The 22,973-nt window shown below is 41.3% G+C and overlaps 1 protein-coding gene across 1 annotated transcript in view; it reads left to right on the top strand.

The window, feature by feature from the left end:
- Positions 1-22,973, top strand: part of arhgap42a (Rho GTPase activating protein 42a) — a 330,330-nt gene that overhangs the window by 167,743 nt on the left and 139,614 nt on the right. The window lies entirely within an intron of this gene.

Here is a 22,973-nt window from a genome sequence, read left to right as displayed (position 1 = left end):
CAATGAATTCCACAGACCTACCACTCTCTGGCTGAAGAAATTTCTCCTCATCTCTGTTCTAAAGTGACTCCCTTTTATTCTAAGGCTGTGCCCCCGCGTCCTAGTCTCCCCTGCTAATGGAAACAACTTCCCTACGTCCATCCTACCTAAGCCGTTCATTATCTTGTAAGTTTCTATTAGATCTCCCCTCAACCTCCTAAACTCCAATGAATATACTCCCACGATCCTCAGACGTTCATCGTATGTCAGGCCTACCATTCCTGGGATCATCCGTGTGAATCTCCGCTGGACCCGCTCCAGTATGTCCTTCCTGAGGTGTGGGGCCCAAAATTGCTCACAGTACTCCAAATGGGGCCTAACCAGTGCTTTATAAAGCCTCAGAAGTACATCCCTGCTTTTGTATTCCAAGCCTCTTGAGATAAATGACAACATTACATTTGCTTTCTTAATTACGGACTCAACCTGCAAGTTTACCTTTAGAGAATCCTGGACTAGGACTCCCAAGTCCCTTTGCACTTTAGCATTATGAATTTTGTCACCGTTTAGAAAATAGTCCATGCCTCTATTCTTTTTTCCAAAGTGCACGACCTCGCACTTGCCCACGTTGAATTTCATCAGCCACTTCTTGGACCACTCTCCTAAACTGTCTAAATCTTTCTGCAGCCTCCCCACCTCCTCAATACTACCTGCCCCTCCACCTATCTTTGTATCATCGGCAAACTTGGCCAGAATGCCCCCAGTCCCGTCATCTAGATCGTTAATATATAAAGAGAACAGCTGTGGCCCCAACACTGAACCCTGCGGGACACCACTTGTCACCGGTTGCCATTCTGAGAAAGAACCTTTTATCCCAACTCTCTGCCTTCTGTCTGACAGCCAATCGTCAATCCATGTTAGTACCTTGCCTCGAATACCATGGGCCCTTATTTTACTCAGCTAGCCACACACAGCTCCCTCCACAGCACACCCTTGATGCCAGTAATGCTAATTCTCTTGTTGTTCTCGTTGCTTGGTGTCACCCAAATTGACCTCCTCTGTGTGAATATCTCAAAGCGCGATAAGTCTCTCTCACCAAAACATGTCTGAGAGGAAATTGGAAACACAGATGTGAGCACTAAGCTTTAATTTAAATTGGGCCTGTTGACTTTAAAGCTCCCTGATAAAGTGACAGTCACTCTCACCCCACTTTCTCTCCCAAGCTTTCTGATCACGAGAAAACCCACACAGCAGGTATGAATTCTAAATTGAGCTTCTAATTGCACTGTATATGTATGACTATTCTGCCTTTTCACTACTGGATACTCAATCATCCCAATATTTTCCACTTAAAAAAGGTGGCTTGTGTGGCATGTGAGTTAGGGTCACATTTCGTGTATTTGACTATCAAGCACCCAACTTCAATCTTCCTCTTGCCGGTGGGTGGGAGTTCCTCGTGTGTGGTTAATATTCAAACCTCTTGTTTCTTTACTTCATAGACACTGCCTGATCAGTTGAATATTTCCAACGTTTCTGATTCTGTTACATTACTCATAATGTTTTAATCAGAGTACTGTGCAGTTTAAAATGACTTCCTCCTGTTTGGCTCTAGAGCTTGGCATTGTAATTGCTTTGTTGAACACTGCTTTGTAGCAAATATGCTTACACAGAAGTTGAGGTTGGTATTTAATTGAAGAGAACTATAGCCATTAATTCAAAACAAATACAGTTGTGAATGTATTAAAAAGTTAACAAATGTTAAGCATTACATCTGTCATATTTAGTAATAGAAGGTTAAACACACTTGTGTTATGGACTTGAAGATGTCACCTTCCAAAACAGTGCTTCTGACATGTCTTTCTTTTTTCCTGAAATGCGATTCCAACCCCCTCTGACCCATTGCCTGCAGCTCTGCCCTCACCCCTTCCCCTCCCATCCAGAACCATGATCCCTTCTCCTTATCCTCACTTTTCATCCCAACAGCCTCCACATTCAAAGGATCATCCTTCTGCCAGTTCCAGAATGATGCCACCATCAAAGACATTTTCTCCTCACCACCCGTCAGGGACAGCTCCGTCCATGATAGATTAGTACACTCCTCCATCACCTCCAACTTCTCAATCTCTTACCATGGCATCTCCCACCCACTGGCAGGAGGAAGATTGAAGTTGGGTGCTTGATAGTCAAATACATGAAATGTGACCCTAACTCACATGCCACACAAGCCACCTTTTTTACAGTGGAAAATATTGGGAAGATTGAGTATCCTGCAGTGAAAAGGTAGGATAGTCATACATATACAGTGCAATTAGAAGTTCACAGAAGGTGCAACACCTCCTCCCTCCTCACCATCCATCAGTCAGTTGATCTTAAGCTTTGGTTTCACAGAGCACTGACCTTTCTTCTACTATTAACACTTTTTGCTATCTTACCTTTATGCCACTAACAACACCTTTCGTCCTTAACACTTACTTTGTGTGGTGCTCAGAACATCTTTGTCCATTCTCTCCTAGATCCCTGGCCTTCTACTTTGCTCCAGCTGCTCCACCCCTCTTTACTAGTGTAAAATCCATCACATTTCTCCCTCTCTTCAGCTTTGAAAAAGTCATACTGACTCAAAATGTTAACTCCGTTTTTCTCTCCACAAATGCTCCACAAATGAGTTTTCCTAGAATTTTCTGTTTTTATATGAGTTATGGGTTTAATGGGCTAGTTTCATTATGTGCGTCAGGAGCCTAATGTTAGGACCATCCATCTCTGTTCAAAATTAATCTACCTGATGATGGTGGCCTGCGGGTGGTGAATGGCCTTGACATAAAACACTGGTCACGATAGACAGGGAATAGAGTTTGCGGTAGGATCCAAAGAAAATAGTTTCAGTCTTCCCAGTATTTTTTAGAGGAAAGTTCTGCTCATCCAATAGTGGAAGTTGAACATCTATATGAATCAACTCAACTATTCCTTGTTAACGAGTTCTACATTCTATTCATTCTCTGGGTAAAGAGTTTTCTCCTGAATTCACATAGTTAATCATTATCAAATTTTATACATGATTTTCCAACAAATAAACAATAAATAAAACAAGAAGCTGCCGATCTGTAAACCTGGAGAGCAATGCCCACAAAGTATTTAAAATAATCAGCCAGTCAGACAGCAACTGTAATGGAAGGGACATGCTGGTATTTCAGGCATAGTGATTAAATTACTATATATGTGCATGCATGTGTGCATGAGACTGTCATACAGTAAATGGATGTCCCTCCTGATCCAGCATAAAATTGGGCAGGGTGACATTGGATCAGTTTCCCTACATTACACCCAAGCACAATATTATGGAAGGGGAGTGGAGAAAAAAGTCAGAAGCCACATGCCCTCTGAATTAAGTCAATTATGAAGTCTCGTGGTAATTAAATTGCCATTCACTGCAATTTTCTGGAGCCTATGCCTGCTCCATTGTTCAATAAGATCATGGCTAATCCACTTTCCTGACTGTCCCTCATAATCCTTGACTCCCATTTCTATCAAATTTCTATATAATTCAGCCTTGAATAAATTCAATGGCTCCCCTTCTTTCTTGGGAAGAGAGTTGCACAGAATAATGACCCACTGAGGGAGAAAAAATCTCCTCACCTCCATCTTAAAAGGGTAACCTTATCCTTAAACCTACCCTTAGCTTTAGTCTCCATAGAAAATTACAGCTCAGAAACAGGCCTTTTGGCCCTTCTTGTCTGTGCCGATCCATTTTATGCCTAGTCCCACTGACCTGCACTTGGACCATATCCCTCCACACCCCTCTCATCCATGAACCTGTCCAAGTTTTTCTTAAATGTTAAAAGTGACCCCGCATTTACCACTTTATCCGGCAGCTCATTCCACACTCCCACCACTCTCTGCGTGAAGAAGCCTCCCCTAATATTCCCTTTAAACTTTTCTCCTTTCACCCTTAACCCATGCCCTCTGGTTTTTTTCTCCCCTAGCCTCAGCGGAAAAAGCCTGCTTGCATTCACTCTATCTATACCCATCAAAATCTTATACACCTCTATCAAATCTCTCCTCAATCTTCTACGCTCCAGGGAATAAAGTCCCAACCTATTCAATCTCTCTCTGTAACTCAGCTTCTCAAGTCCCGGCAACATCCTTGTGAACCTTCTCTGCACTCTTTCAATCTTATTTACATCCTTCCTGTAACTAGGTGACCAAAACTGTACACAATACTCCAAATTCGGCCTCACCAATGCCTTATATAACCTTACCATAACACTCCAACTTTTATACTCGATACTCCGATTTATAAAGGCCAATGTACCAAAGGCACTCTTTACGACCCTATCCACCTGTGACGTCACTTTTAGGGAATTCTGTACCTGTATTCCCAGATCCCTCTGTTCAACTGCACTCTTCAGAGTCCTACCATTTACCCTGTACGTTCTTCTTTGGTTTGTCCTTCCAATGTGCAATATCTCACACTTGTCTGCGTTAAATTCCATTTGCCATTTTTCAGCCCATTTTTCTAGTTGGTCCAAATCCCTCTGCAAGCTTTGCAAACCTTCCTCACTGTCCACTACACCTCCAATCTTTGTATCATCAGCAACTTGCTGATTCAATTTACCACATTATCATCCAGATCATTGATATAGATGACAAACAACAATGGACCCAACACCGATCCCTGCGGCACACCACTAGTCACAGGCCTCCACTCAGAGAAACAATCCTCCACAACCACTCTCTGGCTTCTTCCATTGAGCCAGTGTCTTATCCAATTTACTACCTCCCCATGTATACCTAGCGACTGAACCTTCCTAACTAACCTCCCATGAGGGACCTTGTCAAAGGCCTTGCTGAAATCTCAAAGGCCTTGCTGAAATCAGAAGAGGAAACATTCTCCCGCTATCCACCCTATCAAGTTTCCTCAGGGTTTTTATTTGTTTCAATAAGATCCCTTCTCATTCTTCTAAATTCTAATTAGGCGAACCTATAAAATCTTTCTTCATAAAATAGTTTCTTCATTCTAGGATTGAATTGATTGAATCTTCTTGGAACTGCTTCCAATGCAATTATATCTGTTTTCAAATAAGAAGACCACAACTGTACACAATACTCCAGATGTGGCCTCACCAAGGCTTTCTACAGCTGCAGTAACACTTCCCTACCTTTATGTTCCATTCCCCCTCTGTTGGGTTCATATGACATGAAAAGAAATCTAAAACTTTATTCTTTTGCTATGTTTAAAAAATGGACTTTCTGCAGAGCCAAATAAGAAGGCTTCTACAAGTCGCCTGGCCACAGGACTGGCCTTTGTTTTAGATGCTATTGTTAGGAGTTACAAGAACAAAATAATTCCTCCCTCAGACTGTGGAGTTTCACAGTTCATTTTATGGACCCCTTGTAATCAACAAAACAGAGTGCAGACAAACTGGCTACCCTGAATTATCACAAAAGAGAGATTGAGACACATTATATTGGTAGAGATGCTAAAAGCTAACTTGTCTCTCTCATATGAGGAATTTTAGCCAGAGCACGAAAATTGATAAGCTGCAATTAACCATTAATGGGGTGTGTGTGCGCGCCACCATCCATGATTTATAAATAATTCAAAACACCCCCTGCTCATGGATAGTTGGTGAACATGTGAATTAGGAGCAGGAATAGGCCACATGACTACCTTGAGCCTGCTCTGCCATTTGATAAGATTATAGTTGATATGATTTTAACCTCAACTCCACTGGTGAGAGGAAATAAATACAGTTTGCCTGTTTCTCCTGTCCGCAACACTTGAAATTAACACAAACATTTCATTTGTCTTCCTAATCACTTATCATACTTGCATACTAACTTATCACTGAGTTCTGCAATCTTTCCATTTGCATCGTATAATTCTTTTCTGTTCTTACTGCCAAAGTGGACAAGTTCAAAATTTCCCACATTATACTCCACTTCCAAAGTTTTACAGATGTACTGAATAAATTTAAATTACATATTGAATAAGAGCAAGTTCATAATAACTGAAATGTACTGCTAACAAAACAGATAATATGCCTTGTTATTTTCATGGTATAGTGTGTACATTGAAGGGAAAGGCCTTATCTATACTTAGAAGCTGTTTAAAGAGGAATATAAAATGACTAACAGAATTTCTAAAACAAAGGGGGTGATCTTACCGGCTTGTCACGCCGATTGATTGGTATGACGAGCCAGCAAGATCACAAGAGAAGCGAAAAACTGGGCACATGTACAATAGCACCCACTTGCAGTTATCAGCCGGATTCCTGGTGTGAATGGACTCCGTCCACTCCCCCTACTGGTGAGAATCACATTTTGCTTCACTTTTTTTTCCTCTGAGTGTCATAAGATTTGAATTTTCTCTCGCTGATAAAACGGGTCTGAAACTCTCCCATTCTCACACGTTTCGCACTTAGAATTTTTATGGTAAGATCCCCCCCCTCCCCCAACCAAATGTTCTGTGTTCTTTGTTAATGGAACAACTAGTCAGCATTTAGCAAAGGAACGATATCAGGCACAAATGATTCTGGAACTTAAAATAAAAGTATGATAGTCAGCCAATGTAAGTATGCCTAACAACTCCCGGATGAATCTGAGTTATAATTTGGTAAAGTGATTGAAAGCGCGTATGTGTTTTCTTGTCCAAAACATCTCCAGTTGTAAAGTTTTTCTGTCCAATGTGCATATTTACCCGGCTTAATAAAAAGACCAGGATGCAAGGTAACTTTTATCATCGTTTTCTGAAGAAAAAACAACATTCGCATTCTTTCATAAGAGTGTTAGAAAACTTTTATGTTAAGAATAATTTGAAGAAATGTGAGGATTAGATTCATTGTTACTATATATCAATGCAGTCTGCAAAAGCAGAACTGAAAACCACCTTCAAAGTCTGGTAACAAAAACAAATGGTCTAGTTTCAGACGTGCAAATTCAAGAAATTGACTGATATTGAATGTATACCTTTTCCACTTGCAACAGGATGAAATACAGATGGTGACAAATTGCAAACAGATCTTAAGATTCAGTTTTTCAGTTGAGTTACACAGGTTTCATTTTCAATTTTTACTGCCAAATAAATCTGTGGTTGTTAGTTTTATGAAGCGCTTGATGTGTCATATTCTAATCTGAATGTTTCATTGAAAAGATTTGGATACTATTGACACAGGTGACCTGCTATCTTTTCCCATAATGGGGATGATCTTGAGCCTGTATTTGCATCTGTGCGAATGTTGGTGGAAGTCAGAGTTCTCGCTGGTGAGAACTATGACTTAAAAATGGCGCCCTTAAATTTGTGCAGCGGTGTTGAGCAGGTTGGAAGGTATTGACATGGAAAATAAACAGCAGCATAGGCCAGTTAGGCTGAATGGCTTGTGTCTATGCTGTAAAAAAACAGATTATGCAAAACTGTGAAACTGACTAGTTACTTCAGTAATTGTATACATAAGAACTAAGAGCAGGAGTGGGCCATCTGGCCCCTCGAACCTTCTCCGCCATGCAATAAGATCACGGCTGATCTTTTTGTGGACTCAGCTCCACTTACCTGCCCGCTCACCATAACCCTTAATTCCTTTACTGTTCAAAAATTTATCTATCCTTGCCTTAAAAACATTCAATGAGGTAGCCTCAACTGCGTCACTGGGCAGGGAATTCCACAGATTCACAACCCTTTGTGTGAGGAAGTTCCTCCTCAACTCAGTCCTAAATCTGCTTCCCCTTATTTTGAGGCTATGTCCCCTAGTTCTAGTTTCACCCGCCAGTGGAAAAAACTTCCCTGCTTCTATCTTATCTGTTCCCTTTGTTGTGGGAAAACCACCGGAGTCAGACTGGAGGTTCAACAATACAGTTTTATTTAACGAAGCTTCGTGGAGAAAAGGCACTGGCACTCCACAGTGCTTTAGGCAGCTACCTTCTCTCAATGATACAATGGGAATGGTTCATTTTTATACCTTTCAGACAATGGATAGTCCGGACATTAGCCATTTAACACATCGTTACAGTTGAGTAGGATCGATAGTTAACACATCGTTACAGCCAGACATATACAGACATTGGTTTTTAACATCGCATTGTTTTATAGAATGGATACATTTCCTGTTTCAGTGACTTATCAATGACTTAGTTTCGGTCTATAATACAGTACTTGGTTTTCCTGCATTTATGTATTCCCGTTCCCATTTGTGGCTAATCTCTATCAGTCCTTATTGTCCTAGGTCTGTCCTTATCTCAAAAGTGCCCCAAGCCCTTACTGGTTTCCTGTAGTATCTGATTCCTGCATGTTTAACTTTAAATAACTGTCTGTCCTGCATGTTTTAATTTCAAGTAGCTGTCTGCGCTAAAAGTCAGTGCCTGCTTAATGTCTCTTTCCCAGGCAGCCATTTTATGTGTTAGGTATCCATCTTTATGTTTTTTCCCCACTTCACCTTCATAATCTTATATGTTTCTATAAGATCTCCCCTCATTCTTCTGAATTGCAATGAGTATAGCCCCAGTCTACTCAGTCTCTCCTCATAAGCCAACCCTCTCAACTCTGGAATCAACCAGTGAATCTCCTCTGCACCCGCTCCAGTACCAGTATATCCTTTCTCAAGTAAGGAGACCAAAACTGTATACCAGGTGTACAGTTGGCACTCCAGGTGTAGCCTCACCAGCACCTTATACAGCTGCAACATAATCTCGCTGTTTTTAAACTCCATCCCTCTAGCAATGAAAGACAAAATTCCATTTGCCTTCTTAATTACCTGCTGCACCTGCAAACCAACTCCTGGAGATTCCTGCACAAGGACACCCAGGTCCCTCTGCACAGCAGCATGCTGCAGTTTTTTACCATTTAAATAATAGTCCATTTTGCAGTTATTCTTACCAAAATGGATGACCTCACATTTACCAACATTGTATTCCATCTGCCAGACCCTCGCCCATTCACTTAGGTTATCTATATCCCTTTGCAGACTTTCAGCATCCTCTGCACACTTTGCTCTTCCAGCCATCTTAGTGTCATCTGCGAATTTTGACACACTACACTTAGTCCCCAACTCCAAATCATCTATGTAAATCGTAAACAATTGCGGTCCCAACATTGATCCCTGAGGCACACCACTAATCGCTGATCGCCAACCAGAAAAACACCCATCTACCCCCACTCTTTGCTTTCTGTTAGTTAACCAATCCTCTATCCATGCTAATACATTACCCGTAATGCTGTGCACCTTTATCTTATGTAGCAGTCTTTGGTGCGGCACCTTGTCAAATGCCTTCTGGAAATCCAGATACACCACATCCACAGGTTCCCCATTGTCCACTGCACATGTAATGTTCTCAAAGAATTCCACCAAATTAGTCAAACATGACCTGCCCTTCATGAACCCATGCTGCGTCTCACCAATGGGACAATTTATATCCAGATGTCTCGCTATTTCTTCCTTGATGATAGATTCAAGCATTTTCCCTACTACAGAAGTTAAGCTAACCGGCCTATCGTTATCTGCCTTTTGTCTACCTCCTTTTTTTAAACAGTGGCGTCACATTTGCTGTTTTCCAATCTGTGGAAAACAGCGAATTTTGGTAAATTACTACTAGTGCATTTGCTATTTCTCCCGCCATCTCTTTTAGTACCCTGGGATGCATTCCATCAGGACCAGGAGACTTGTCTACGTTTAGCCCCATTAACTTGCCCAACGCTACCTCTTTCGTGATAATGATAGTTTCTAGGTTCTCACCTGCCATAGCCTTCCTGTCATCAATTTTTGGCATGTTATTTGTGTCTTCCACTGTGAAGATCGACACAAAATACCTGTTCAATGCCTCAGCCATTTTCTCATTTCCAGTTATTACAGCCCCCCCCTTCTCGTCCTCTAAAGGACCAATGTTTACTTTTGCCATTCTTTTTCGTTTTATATATTTGTAGAAACTTTTGCTATCTGTTTTTATATTCTGAGCTAGTTTACTCTCATCACCCATCTTACCTTTCTTTATAGCTTTTTTCGTGGCTTTCTGCTGACCTTTAAAGATTTCCCAATCCTCTTGGTTCCCACTAATCTTTGCCACTTTGTATGCATTTTCTTTTAATTTGGTACCCTCCTAGATATACCAGTGCTAGGTCAAGTTAGTATTAGGGTGGAACATTTTCTGTTCTTTTATAGAGTAACATTACAGTTTACAGCAAGTAGCTCACCTTACAAGTTAGGTTTAGCAAACTAAACCTTGTTTACACTTTATCATCAATAACAAGGAGAAAAGTAAAACAAAGTGAACATTAGCCATGATACACCAGGCATAAAACTTGAGAATTCAGTGCTGGTCGGAAGGTCACGTGAAAAACCATCTAGATGATGAGGAGGAACATGTGATTGGAGTTGTTCTATAGAGACTGAGTGCAGTTACATATCTAGTGAAGATTGGAGAGTACCATGTAGATCATTTGCTTGAAAGGGAAAGTCTAATAGAGGTAAAGCAGGAGAAATCTTCTGTAGTCCAAATTCCTCCTAAGAAAAAGTGAAAAAGAAAGAGAACGTCAAAAGTAAATGAACGTCGGAGACTATTGCAGAATCCACAAAAGTGAGTCAGGGTCTGAAATCTATGTCACAGTCCCAACCATCATGTGGAGGTGGTAGTCAAAGTCAAATTTCAGATTTTTAAAAATGCACTCATGGGATGTGGGCATTGCCAGCTAGGCCAGCATTGCCCATCCCTAATTGCCCTCGAGTTGGTGATGATGAGCTGCCTTCTTGAACTGCTGCAGTTCATGTGGTGAAGGTACAGCCACAGTGCTGTTAGAGTTCCAGGATTTTGAAGCAATGGTAGTGAAAGAACAGCAATATATTTCCCAGTCAGGATGGTGTGTGGCTTGGAGGGAAACCTCCAGGTGGTGGAGTTCCCAAGTGCTGTCCTGGTCCCTCCACACTGACACTAGTTAAGAAAGCCCACCAATGCCTGTAGTTTCTCAGGAGGCTAAGAAAATTTGGCATGTCCGCTACGACTCTCACCAACTTTTACAGATGCACCATGGAAAGCATCCTTTCTGGATGTATCACAGCTTGTTATAGCTCCTGCTCTGACCAAGACTGCAAACAAATACAAAGTGTCATGAATGAAGCCCAGGCCATCACGCACACCAGCCTCCCATCCATAGACTCTGTCTACACTTCCTGCTGCCTTGGAAAAGCAGCAGCATAATCAAGGACCACACGCAACCCGGACATACTCTCTTCCACCTTCTTCGGTTGGGAAAAAGATACAGAATTCTGAGGTCACATACAAACTGACTCCAGAACAGCTTCTACCCTACTGCCATCAGACTTTTGAATGGACCTACCTTATATTAAGTTGATCTTTCTCTACTCCCTAACTATGAGTGTAACACTACATTCTGCACCCTCCTTCCTTCCTCTATGAATGGTATGTTTTGTCTGTATAGTGCGCAAGAAACAATACTTTTCAGTGTATACCAATACATGTGACAATAAATCAAATCAAAACCGTTGTTCTTCTAGATGGGTTTTGACACAGATATTGAGAGAGTAGTGTCAAGCTAATGGAAATGGAATAATGTATCCAGACAGAAAGAAGACAGATATGTTAGTTGAAAGTATTTAGGAAGAAAGAAGAAAAAATTAGTTATTTTCATTATTTCTTGTTAAATGATATTTTTGTTGATCACATAACTGCTGTTTTCTTACATTAAAAATATTCTAGCTGTGTCAGTCATATATGTTTTGGTTGTGATTACAGTGCAATCCAATTTTTTAGTTTTCAGATTTTGTTGATATTGGTTTGTCATTTTGTATTCTGGAAACATATGTCCATATATATCATGTTACATTTTAATTTTAGTGCGAAAAGATTGCAGTATATTACAAGATATGAGCATTTTGTTATATTGCCCCCTCTGTTGGAGAGGTGTACATGAAGGTAGTTCAATAATAACTTCATAAACACAAGACCCTGGATTCTCATTATGTTGCTGCTGTTTTATGTTAATATCAGCCCTGGATGTTACTGAATAACTCCTCTAGTGAACCTTCGAGTGCTGGATTTCTGCTGAGGTAGGGAACAGGCAAGAATGATAGTTATGAGCCTCATTCAGATTAGAATCATAGAATCCCTAGTGCGGAAGGAGGCCATTCGGCCTATCGAGCCTACATTCCCACCGAAACTCTATCCCCTTCACCCTACTCATTTGCCCCGCTAATCCCCCTGACACTAATGGTCAATTTAGCATGGTCAATCAACCTAGCCTGCACAACTTTGGACTGTGGGACGAAACCAGAGCATCTGGAGGAAATCCACACAGACATGGGGAGAATGTGCAGACTCCACACAGTCAGCCAAGGCCGGAATTGAACCCGGGTCCCTCATGCTGTGAGGCAGCAATGCTAACCACTGTGCCATCGTGCTGCCCCAGAAACTGCCAGATATTTACGGGCAGTTTGTACTGATCTCCAGTGGTCCTTTTAAAGATTGCTGGTTAAATGCCATTGTCTTATTCGGTAGAGATGGGAGAAGTATGTTGTGTTAACCACGTAAAACAATAGTTAACCCATGGTGGTTGTCTTGAATTATTGGATATTATTCATTAATTTTACCCATAAAATTTATTAAATTAAGAAAAAAGCCTGAGATAATTTTCTGCTGAGAAAAGAAAGCAATAGAAGTTACACTTTAATTGTAATTAGATATTGTAAAGCGACCTGTAATGAGTAAACGTTCAATGGATTTCACTTGAGCTCTTGACTTGTCAGCAACAAAGGTGAGAATTATTAAAAACACTTGTAAAACAAGATTTTGGTCGGCCAACAACTCCCTTGGCTGCTATTAGATTTAGTAGAAATAATCAGAATGGAATTACAATAGACATGGAAAGACTGCGAACCATTTAGATTGAACATCAAACTTGACAACACCTGCTTCTTAATTTAATGCTCACTTAAGAAATGGCTGGGAGTTTGTATGATGGTCATAAGAAAAAGCCACAATGAAAGGTCAAACATAGAACTACTTTAAGCTAAACCTGGATAGTTTTCATGGTATTAAAAGCAGTGCAAATTGTTAGTGGGGAACACCCAGGACAATGAAGAGTTATGAAATGTACAAGCTATCTGTTGTGATGCCATTTGTTCCAGAAGCAGTAGAATAAGGAAATTCTGTAATTTCATTAAAATATTTGTAAAACCTGTAATTGTTTTAAGAATGTTGGAAAATAACTTTTAATAGATTGCATCAATTGTAAAGGGATCAATTGTAATTTTCTTGGACAATAAGAAATATTGGTCCCTGTGACCTGGTGACTCTTAATCTGGAAGCAGAACCAATAGGAAGGATGTCAACAGTCAGAAGCCAGATGGCCAGAAACAAAGAAACTGCTGCAGGTGAAAAACAGAGAAGGCGACTTTACAAAGAACTGTGTGTTTAATACAGTTAAAAGGCACAGAAAGATGCACAGATTGTGAATTGGACAGCCAGCTTCTATGGTTTGCCAGAACCAACCGGACCATTTGGCAAAGATTATTAAAGGACTTTGCTAAATGAGACTCTGGGGAATCTGTGCCACCAAGACTGTCATGATTCTGCAGGCATGTGCCGTTTGGGTGACGATTATTTCTGGGGAACTTGGAAGGAGTGAAGCTACAGTTGCAAGTGCGTAGGGGACCAAAGCTTTTGAGTAAGCAAAGTGAGAGATCCAACATATTGGAGGAAAAGTTAGACTGAGATTCCACAAGGTAATTTTGTGTGGGGAATTGTGATGTAGTTTTCTTGTATCTGCTATTCCATGTGAATAGTACTTACTGTGATGATACTGTGCCTTTAAATTAGGTATTTGCATTATGTTTCCTTTGAGGGGTATGTTTAAAATTCAGCTCTGTTTTACATGGGGTCGATTTGTCTGCAAACCAGGCAGATCCATGCTGAGAGTACAGGAGAATAATTGGATTTTGATAATGGAGTGTTTGTTTTAATCTGAGTTAATGAGTTTTTGTTTTTCCCCTGTGGTTTCAGAGTAGAATTTTGATTAGGTTGATTGACCAAGTCATGCTTAAGGGGAGGAGCTAAGCTTATAGGGAAAAGCCAGCAGTTTCTGCCAGGTTCTGAAAGAAGCAAGAGGTGTCTCCCTCTCTCTGCCTCCCCTTCTCTCTCTCTGCCTCCCCCCCCCCTCTTTCTCTCTCTGCCTCCCCCTCTCTCTCTCTCTGCCTCCCCCTCCCCTTCTCTCTGCCTCCCGCCCCCTCTCTCTCTCTCGGCCTCTCTCCTCGCCCCCCCTCCCCAGTTTGTGTCTTTATATGCCCTGTTTGTGAACACGAGTCCTCACTCACCTGAAGAAGGGGCTTGGGGCTCCGAAAGCTAGTGCTGCCAAATAAACCTGTTGGACTTTAACCTGGTGTGGTGAGACTTCTTACTGTGTTTACCCCAATCCAACGCCGGCATCTCCACATCATGACAACTACATGCACATAGGTCAAGGGGCTTATAACTGATTTTGAAGAAGGGTTTTAAGTCTATTAGATGAATATTGCTTGAATTGGAACTAACAGAGATAGCTTAGTATGTAAGAGCTATATCTTGTCGTGTTTAAGTATTTCAATTGGTAAATGTTACGCTAATTCATTCGTTATAGTAATTGTGAAATAAAGTTTGTTTTGATAAAAGCTTCCTAGTGCATTAATAGAATTACACCTAGAGTGAAACATCTTATCCTCACACTAATGGCAAAATAGAAAAACTGTTGGGCTCGAGTCTAACTTCATAATTTTACCTTGGGGTTTCTGATCCATACCCTAACAAAATCAACCATAATTTGCCCATTAATTTATGTTGAATCTGATTCTTGTTAAGGTAAAAATCTGTTGCAATTTCTTTATTTCAGGATTATTTGTTTATTTTGGTTCATGGTTTTCCCATGAGGATTATAACACTGTTGTGCAGGGAGTAAACAAGAAAGTATTATGCCACGGAAAAGAAACCCATCCCCATATATTAAAAAAAATCCTTGTAGCTATTTCATTCTGGACTTCTGCTGAACCAAGGAAATTAAGATGGCTGCGACAAGTCACCTGATCAAATGGCCCTCTTGTCTGGGAGTTATCCCCAGCAGTTTCAATAATGAAGTATTTTTTTTACATTTTACACTTCATTGTACAAGCCCCTGGCAATCAGCAGACAGAGATGAAGTGCAGACAAACTGGTTCTCCCATCCTGAGATATCTCAAAGGAGAAGAATCAAAACATATTGCTGGAAGAGATGTTAATCACTAAGTCATTTCTCTTCTCTACTAAGCAGGAACAATGGCATTCTATCCAGGTGCATCGCAACTAATTATTAAGCTGCATTTAGCCAGTAATGGGCCATGTCACAAGACCCCAGCCTTTGGCTTTTTGAACAGTGCATCTGGAGCTGTTTTAGCATCCAATTGGCAAGTCACAACAAAGTAGGCTCCTCTAGGTAGAACAAACGGCACATCCAGCCTGATTCTGCTGAAAGCTTTTGCACCATTTCATACAGGACTGACCAAATCTCTGCATGCCTACTTCATCTTACATCACCAGCACCAACTAAACTCAAATGCTTCGAATTCTTAATTGGCTCTGACTTTGGAACTCATGTGAATCCATTTTGTTCTGTGGTCCTGGTGCTGTAAACCTCCTTTTCTCCTCTCTCACCCCTGTTATTGTGTGAATCTGTGGAATGGGACATTGCAGGCACTCCATTCGTGGATTTTAAATGTGTAAAATACACTAACCCTCTTAGTTAATCCTAATTCAAGTTTGCTGTGGATGATTAAAATTGGATCAAAAAACTGAGGGGTTGGGAAAACACGCCACTGCTTAGTTTTTAAAGAATAATTAGCCTTCTGCCTATAGATACATGGGAAGAGGAAATCAGTGCAGTTTAACTGTTTCTCTCCTGTCCATAACTAAAGCATGGGAACCCAAACAACTTTTGAGTAGAAGATGAAAATCTTAGAACATGTCTCTATTTTGAGCACTTTGGAGGAATTACAATATCATTAAAGCTATTGGTGACATTTCTGTGGCATGGAATGAGGTCGCATAATCTAAAATAAATGATATGTGGAGGAAGTTGAGGCCAGATTGTGTTAGTGCCAAAGATTATGTGGAACCTATTGAGGAAATCAAAGAGATGATTACAGAGATGGACAAACAAATTGGAATGGATGAGTGAAACACCAAGAATGTTAGAGTTGCTTGCCTCTTTTCTATTAAGGGCCAGAAATAAATTAACCAACAGAGAGTTGTAGATGGTGGAAGTTAATGAGCATGAATACCAACCAACCAACCAAGACAGTTAGTTCAAAATCACTTCGTAATTACGTGACAAAGTTTGAAGACTTAATGGCTATTTTTGAAGAATTGACCCTGAGAGACAATGTAGTTCCAGAGTGAGCCGATGCAAAAACAATGCAGTCAACTACTACAGGGAGCTTACAGAGAAAAGCAAAAGTGGAGCGCTCATTGGAATTTAACAAAAGTAGTCCCACAGCAAGAGCCCTTCAAAGGATGCTGCAAAAAGTTGTATATTCCTCAAAAGCCCCTGTTAATTGCCCTCCCGATCTCCAGTAATCCATTCCCCTGAATGTGACAAGCTCATTTCGAAGCTTGGTGTGTTCCCAAATTTTAATTTCTTATGTTCTCATAGTAGGATAAATTTACTCTCGATGTTAGCACTGCTGCCTCATAGCGCCAGGGACCCGGGTTCAATTCTCGTCTTGGATGACTATGTGTGAAATTTGCACATTCTCCCCATGTCTGCGTGAGTTTCCTCTGGGTGCTTGGGTTTCCTCCCACAGTCCAAAGATGTGCAGGTTAGGTGGATTGGCCTTGCTAAATTGCCCCTTAAGTGTTCAAGATGTGTAGGTTAGGGGGATTAGCGGGGTAAATATGTGGGGTTACGGGTAGGGAATGTGGGCCTGGGTAAGATGCTCCGTTTCAGAGAGTTGGAGTAGTCTCGATGGCTGAAGGGCCTCCTTCTGCACTGTAGGGATTCTATAATTCTATGGTTCATGTTTTCTTAACTTTTTATAATATTAACATATATGTTTGTTTGGAAATGTCTATTCCAAAATCTTTCCCTCGCATTGTGTCTAAGTTTCACATTACATTGCATTTTCCAGGAACCAATTAATTATGTTAAACAAGGACTCCCTGTATTTAAATCTTTGTAATTTGATTACTGATCCTTTTGTCAGTGGCAACTGTTCCTCCAATGCTCTACCAAAATCTTTCATGATTTACCATTTTAAGGAGAAAAATCCCAGCTTCTCTAATCTCTTTACATAACCAACATTCCTCACCATTGGTAACCATCTCGTAAATTTCCTCAGCTTCTTCTCCAAGGCCTTGATAGCCTTCCAAAAGTGTGGTGTCCAGAATTGAACCTCTGCTTCAGCTGAGACCTAACCAGTAATATAGAAAGATCATGTGACAAAGAATCCCATTCATTTCATACGCAGTTACAGTTTTGACAAAGGGTCATCTGGACTAGAAAGGTCAGCTCTTTTTTCTCTCCTTACAGATGCTGTCAGACCTGCTGAGATTTTCTCTTTTGGTTTCATCATTTGTCTGTCTGTAGACAATACTATCTTGGATCTTATATTTAACTCTACTCCTCTACATGGTTTATCAGTATTATGTGGGATATACAAAGTTGCTATCTAAGTCATTTTGTACGTTTTGTTTTGTCCTAGATTTGTGGTTTGCACTCGACATATTGTCTTGAATGTCCTTGTAAGCATCTTATTATGTGTAAAAGCGCTGTATTCATGTGATATATCCTGATTAAAGTACTGTAAATTCAGGCAATCACCACCAGAGTTTACATGACTTCCTGTTATCAAGATCTTGTTTTCTTTTGAAATAGGTCATAACTGAATGAAAGCAGAAATGGCTACTTGTGGAACTTTGGATTTCCTGTGATTATTGATTAAATGGTTTGACATGCTATTACAATCATCAAATTATCTAGCTTCCTACCATCAAATTATTGCTTCCTTTTGAAACTGTGCATGGCCAGACAATATACAGTCTGCCATTAGGAATATTCATGTAGCTATATAAAGGCAGAAGACACTATTACCTATATTAATATTTAAGCAAAGAAACAAGTCATTTGGTTCAAAAGCGTTGGTGTTTATGCTGCAAAGGGGATTCCTAATGCTCTTCGTCTAATGCTATCAACAAATCCTTACAATACTTACTCCCTTATATGTTTACTTAGCTTCTCCTTAAACAATAGCAGCACCAATTTACATTTATACAGCACATTTAACCAGTAGCATGTCCTAAGGCGCTTATCAAGCGTGATATGAATAAAAATATGTTTGATATTTATTGACACAAAGGCACAGAAGAAGTCAGGACAGTGGACTAAAAGCTTTATCAAAGAGGTAGAGTTTAAGGAGTTTCTTAGAAGAGGAGAGAGTTGTGGAGCACAGTTGCATACTTCTGCCTCACAGCTCCAGGGACCTGTGTTCAATTCCAGCCTTGGGTGACTGTGTGGAGTTTGCGTGTTCTCTATTTGTCTGCATGGGTTTCCTCCAAATGCTCCGCCTTCCTCCCACAGCCCAAAGATGTGCAGATTAAGTGGATTGGCATTGATAAATTTCCCATTAGTGTTCCAAGATGTGTGAGTTAGATGGGTTAGTCATGGAAAATGTGTGGGGTTAAGGGGATTTTTAAAAAATTCATTTGTGGAACATGGGCGTTGCTGGCTGGCCAGCATTTATTGCCCATCCCTAGTCACCCTTGAACTTAGTGGCCATTTCAGAGCGCAGTTGAGAGCCAACCACGTTGCTGTGACTCTGGAGTCACATGTAGGCCAGACCAGGTAAGGATGTCAGATTTCCTTCCCTATGGGTTTTTCCTACAATCGACATTGGTTTTGAGGTCATCAGTACATTCTTAATTCCAGATATTTTTTATTGAATTCAAATTCCACCAGCTGCCACGGTGGGATTTGAACCCAGGTTCCCATAACATTACCTGAGTTTCTGGATTAATTGTCTAGCGATAATACCAATGGGCCATTGCCTCCCCGATAGGGTGGGAGAGAGGGACTGGGTAAGTTACTCTGTTAGAGAGTCAGATTCAATGTGCCAGATGCCTCTTCTGCACTGTAGGGATTTTATGATTCCAAGTTTAGAGAGGGCCTTCTAGAGCTTCAGGCCAAGGTTGCTAAAAGCGTGACCCCCATTGGTGGTGCAATTAAATTCAAAGAAACTCAGAGAGGCAACAGTTGGTGGAGTGTAGAGGTTTCTAGGGTTAGAGGAGGCCTAGTAAGGGACTAGACCACGACGGAACTTGAAAACAAGAGTGAAAAATCAAAAATTCAGGGATTGTCAGATGGGAACCAATGAAGATCAGCAAAACAGGGGTGATGATTGAATGAGGTATGGAGCAAGTTAAGACATTGGCAGCAGAGTTTTGGATGAGCACAATTTTAGGTAGTGTGGAAGATGGGAGGATAGCAAGGAGAGCATTGGAATAGTCAAGTCTAGTGGGAATAAATGACTGGTTGTGGGCTTCAGCAGTAAAATGAGCTAATGCAGTATTGGAGTGAGTGATGATAATGGGGGTGGAAGTCTGTAGTCTTCATTATGATGTGGATATGTGGTTGGAATTTCATCTTGGGGTCAAACAGAATACCGAGGTGGTGAATAGCCTTGTGGTCACAATAGAAAGGGAACAGAGTTTGTGGTGGGGTCCAAAGAAAATAGTTTCAGTCTTCCCAGTGTTTATTTAGAGGAAAGTTCCGCTCATCCAATATTGGATATCTATGTGAGTCAACTCAACTATTGCATGTTAACGCCTTCTACATTCTAATCACTCTCTGGGTAAAGAGTTTTCTCCTAAATTCCCATAATCATTATCAAATTTTATACATAATTTTCCAACAAATAAACAATAAATAAAACAAAATGCTGCCAATCTGTAAACCTGGAAAAAATGCACACAAAATACTTAAAATGCTCAGCCAGTCAGACAGCAACTGTAATGGAAGGAACATGCTGGTATTTCTGGCATAGTGATTAAATTACTATATATGTGCATGTATGTATGCATGAGACTGTCATACAGTAAATGGATGTCCCTCCTGATCCAGCATAAAATTGGGCGTGGTGACATTGGGTCAGATTACCTACATTATGCCTGTTGTACCTGTTAATTCTCAGATACTTTCAACCAGTTTACTTACTCCAAGGTTTTACCCCGGTGCCCTTATTTGCAAGGTGGACAAAGGACAAACACAAGTAAAGATTCAACAAGTTTATTAATAATAACACTATTAACCCTTAAATTACCCACATAAAACAAGAGGATACCCCAGATTCAAGTATACTACCCGTAAAGATGGTTTGGTTAAACTGCAGGCCCGATTCTCTGAGTCCCTCTGGTCTGTCGTCACGAAGGTGAGTCTCGATGGCCGCTTCTTCCTTCCTTCCTTCCTTCTCTGGTCAGTCTTCCGAATGGTCACGGCCGCCTCCCCTGTCGAGTCTTCGCTGCTGTGTGCCTCTGAGTGTGTCCCTTTATCCCCAGCCTGCTTGCCTTTCCAGAAACTTCTCTGGCTTCCAGCCAATGAGGTCCCAGGAGGGGGTTCCAATACCCAGTGGGTTTCTTGATGTCTGCCTGACAGGACACCAGGGTCCGCCTCCCAGGTGTCCATCTCCATGTTGTTAAACTTGTTATCAGGTAAGGTTTCTACAGGATCTCTTGGTGACAGAAAGTCTGGCCCGATCTGGGCTTCTAACAATAGACCGATGCATTTCAATGAGGTGCCATGATCTCCTGCTAAGTCTCAAGTAGAGTGTAACGACCTTTGATGGGTGGTTGATGGGTCAGGCACAGACACATTTGTGTATTGTACAATTGGCCTGCCTGAGGTTTGACTGTGTTTGATTTCAATGTGCCCAATTCTTTAATTTAGGATATCCAATTTTATCAGCCTTAAAACTAGGCCCTGTTTATATCACCACATGCCCAAACAATATTTTGGAAGGGGAGTGGAGGAAAAAGTCAGAAGCTCTCTTGCTTTCTGAATTAAGTCAATTATGAAGTCTTGTGGCAGTCAAATTGCCATTCACCGCATTTTTCTGGAGCCTATGCAATTGAATAATAATTGCATGGTCTGCACTGGTGGATGTTCATCCTAAGAGTACCAAGATAGGAGTAAAGGCATTGTGAGAGCACAGAGGAGTTGGAGGCTGCAGCTGAGACTGCAGAGAAGGTGAGAGAAGTTGAGCAAACATCTGAGTTTGAGCCAGTGAAGAGTTCAGCTGCCTCAGACAAGGAGAAACCCATCACAGCAGGCTGAAAAGAAGGAAGCAATAATGCCTTGCAAATAGACCAGTCTGGTGGGATCGCTTGAAGTTTGGCCAGGGCCGCAGTATGCAGATTGCAAGTTACTTGTGTGTTGTGATGCCAAATAGCCAGAAGGCCTTAGAAAGGTGTGTGGACAGGACCGCAAAAGGAGAAATGGCTATCCTGAAGGAAAGGTGTATAGACAACACTCAAATTATCTTCAGATCGCTAAGTACCAGTGTTCTAAAGGCTACATCTTTTCAGGGAGGCAGTGACGTCCATCTGCCTGATGCTTGCAGCCAGATAAGTTCCAACTGCATGAGTGGCTATCTAATGCCCGTAGCACTGAAGGTCAAGGCAGCCCTAAATTTCTATGTCTCTCAATTCTTCCATAGACTAGTAAATTTGTGGGAATCTTTTCACAATCATCAGCCAGCATTGTATCAAAATAATAAAGGATGCTTTATTCAGGATAGTGCACACATTCACAAAGTTCACCAGTGATCACAGCAGTCAAGCTGAGAGAACAAGAGGATTTGGGGTCATTGTGAAATTTCCTAGGAGGGCAAGGGGCCGTCCACTGAAGGCATGTGACCATTAAGGTTTATGTGGGCCAGCTCGGGATGTTTTGCGAATCATAAAAAAATTAATTCCCTTGATCTGCAGATTGTATCTGATCACCATCTCCACGTTCTTCAGGTGTGTGTGCGATATCCTGAGAGAAACCATGATGCCTATATCCTCAGACACTTCCAGGTGCCACAGTTGCTTGTGCCCCCAGTACAACAACATGTTTGGTTGATAAGGGATGAGGGCTATCCAATAAGAGGTGGCTTATAACATACATCAGACATCCAAACTCTTGGGTAGAGGAGAGGTATAATGTGAGCCATGACTCCTGCACTAGCCTGATCGTAGAGAGGACCATTGGTCTGCTCAAAATTAGATTTTGTTGGTTCAACTGATCAGCTTGTGCCTTGCAGTACACAATGGATCCTGTCTGCTTGATCATTATTATTTGCTGCGGAGTACACAGTTTGGCATTGCAGAGACGAGAAGAACTGGTAGATGATGACCTGGATGATCACCAGGCGTCTTCAGATGAAAAGTCCAACAATGAAGGCTGGCAGGGGCGGGGGGGTTGGTGGTGGTGGTGGGGGGGGCGGCAGAGAGATAAGGCTGGCCCTAATAATTAGGTATGAGATTGCTGCAGGCGACTGGACTCAGTGTTAGTGGACAAGTAAACCATTTGTGCAACATAAAGTTCTGTTTGTGTGTGTGAGGGAGATGAAGAGAGTTTGTAGGCCTGATTTTCAATCCGCTCCAGAGGCAGATGGGCTTAGAAATTCCCATTACAGCCTGCATGCTTATTGATTATATATTTCCATCTTCCCTCTGGGCCATTTTTGGGCGATGAAATAGCTATCTACCCATTAGCGGCAAGTCACAAATAAGATGCCTGGAATTTTACAGTTAGCAGGCAGGCTCTCCACAGTGGTTGAAACGTGGCCAGTGGAAGAAAGTGGCACACTAGGCTAGTGCTCTAGATTCATATAAAAAGCCCCCCTCCACACTGACAGTCTGATAATGGGCCCAATTTTACCATTTTCATTCTAAGTGTTGAATCTGGGCGCAATTCAGATCAGACTTGGCAATCTGCTTTCAGGGGCCCCCATTAGCACTTAGCTTGA

Source organism: Mustelus asterias, chromosome 10 (assembly GCF_964213995.1).
Source record: "Mustelus asterias chromosome 10, sMusAst1.hap1.1, whole genome shotgun sequence".
NCBI lineage: Eukaryota > Metazoa > Chordata > Chondrichthyes > Carcharhiniformes > Triakidae > Mustelus > Mustelus asterias.
The sequence above is the reverse complement of the archived record's forward strand: the minus strand, read 5'-3'. Positions and strand labels throughout refer to the sequence as shown.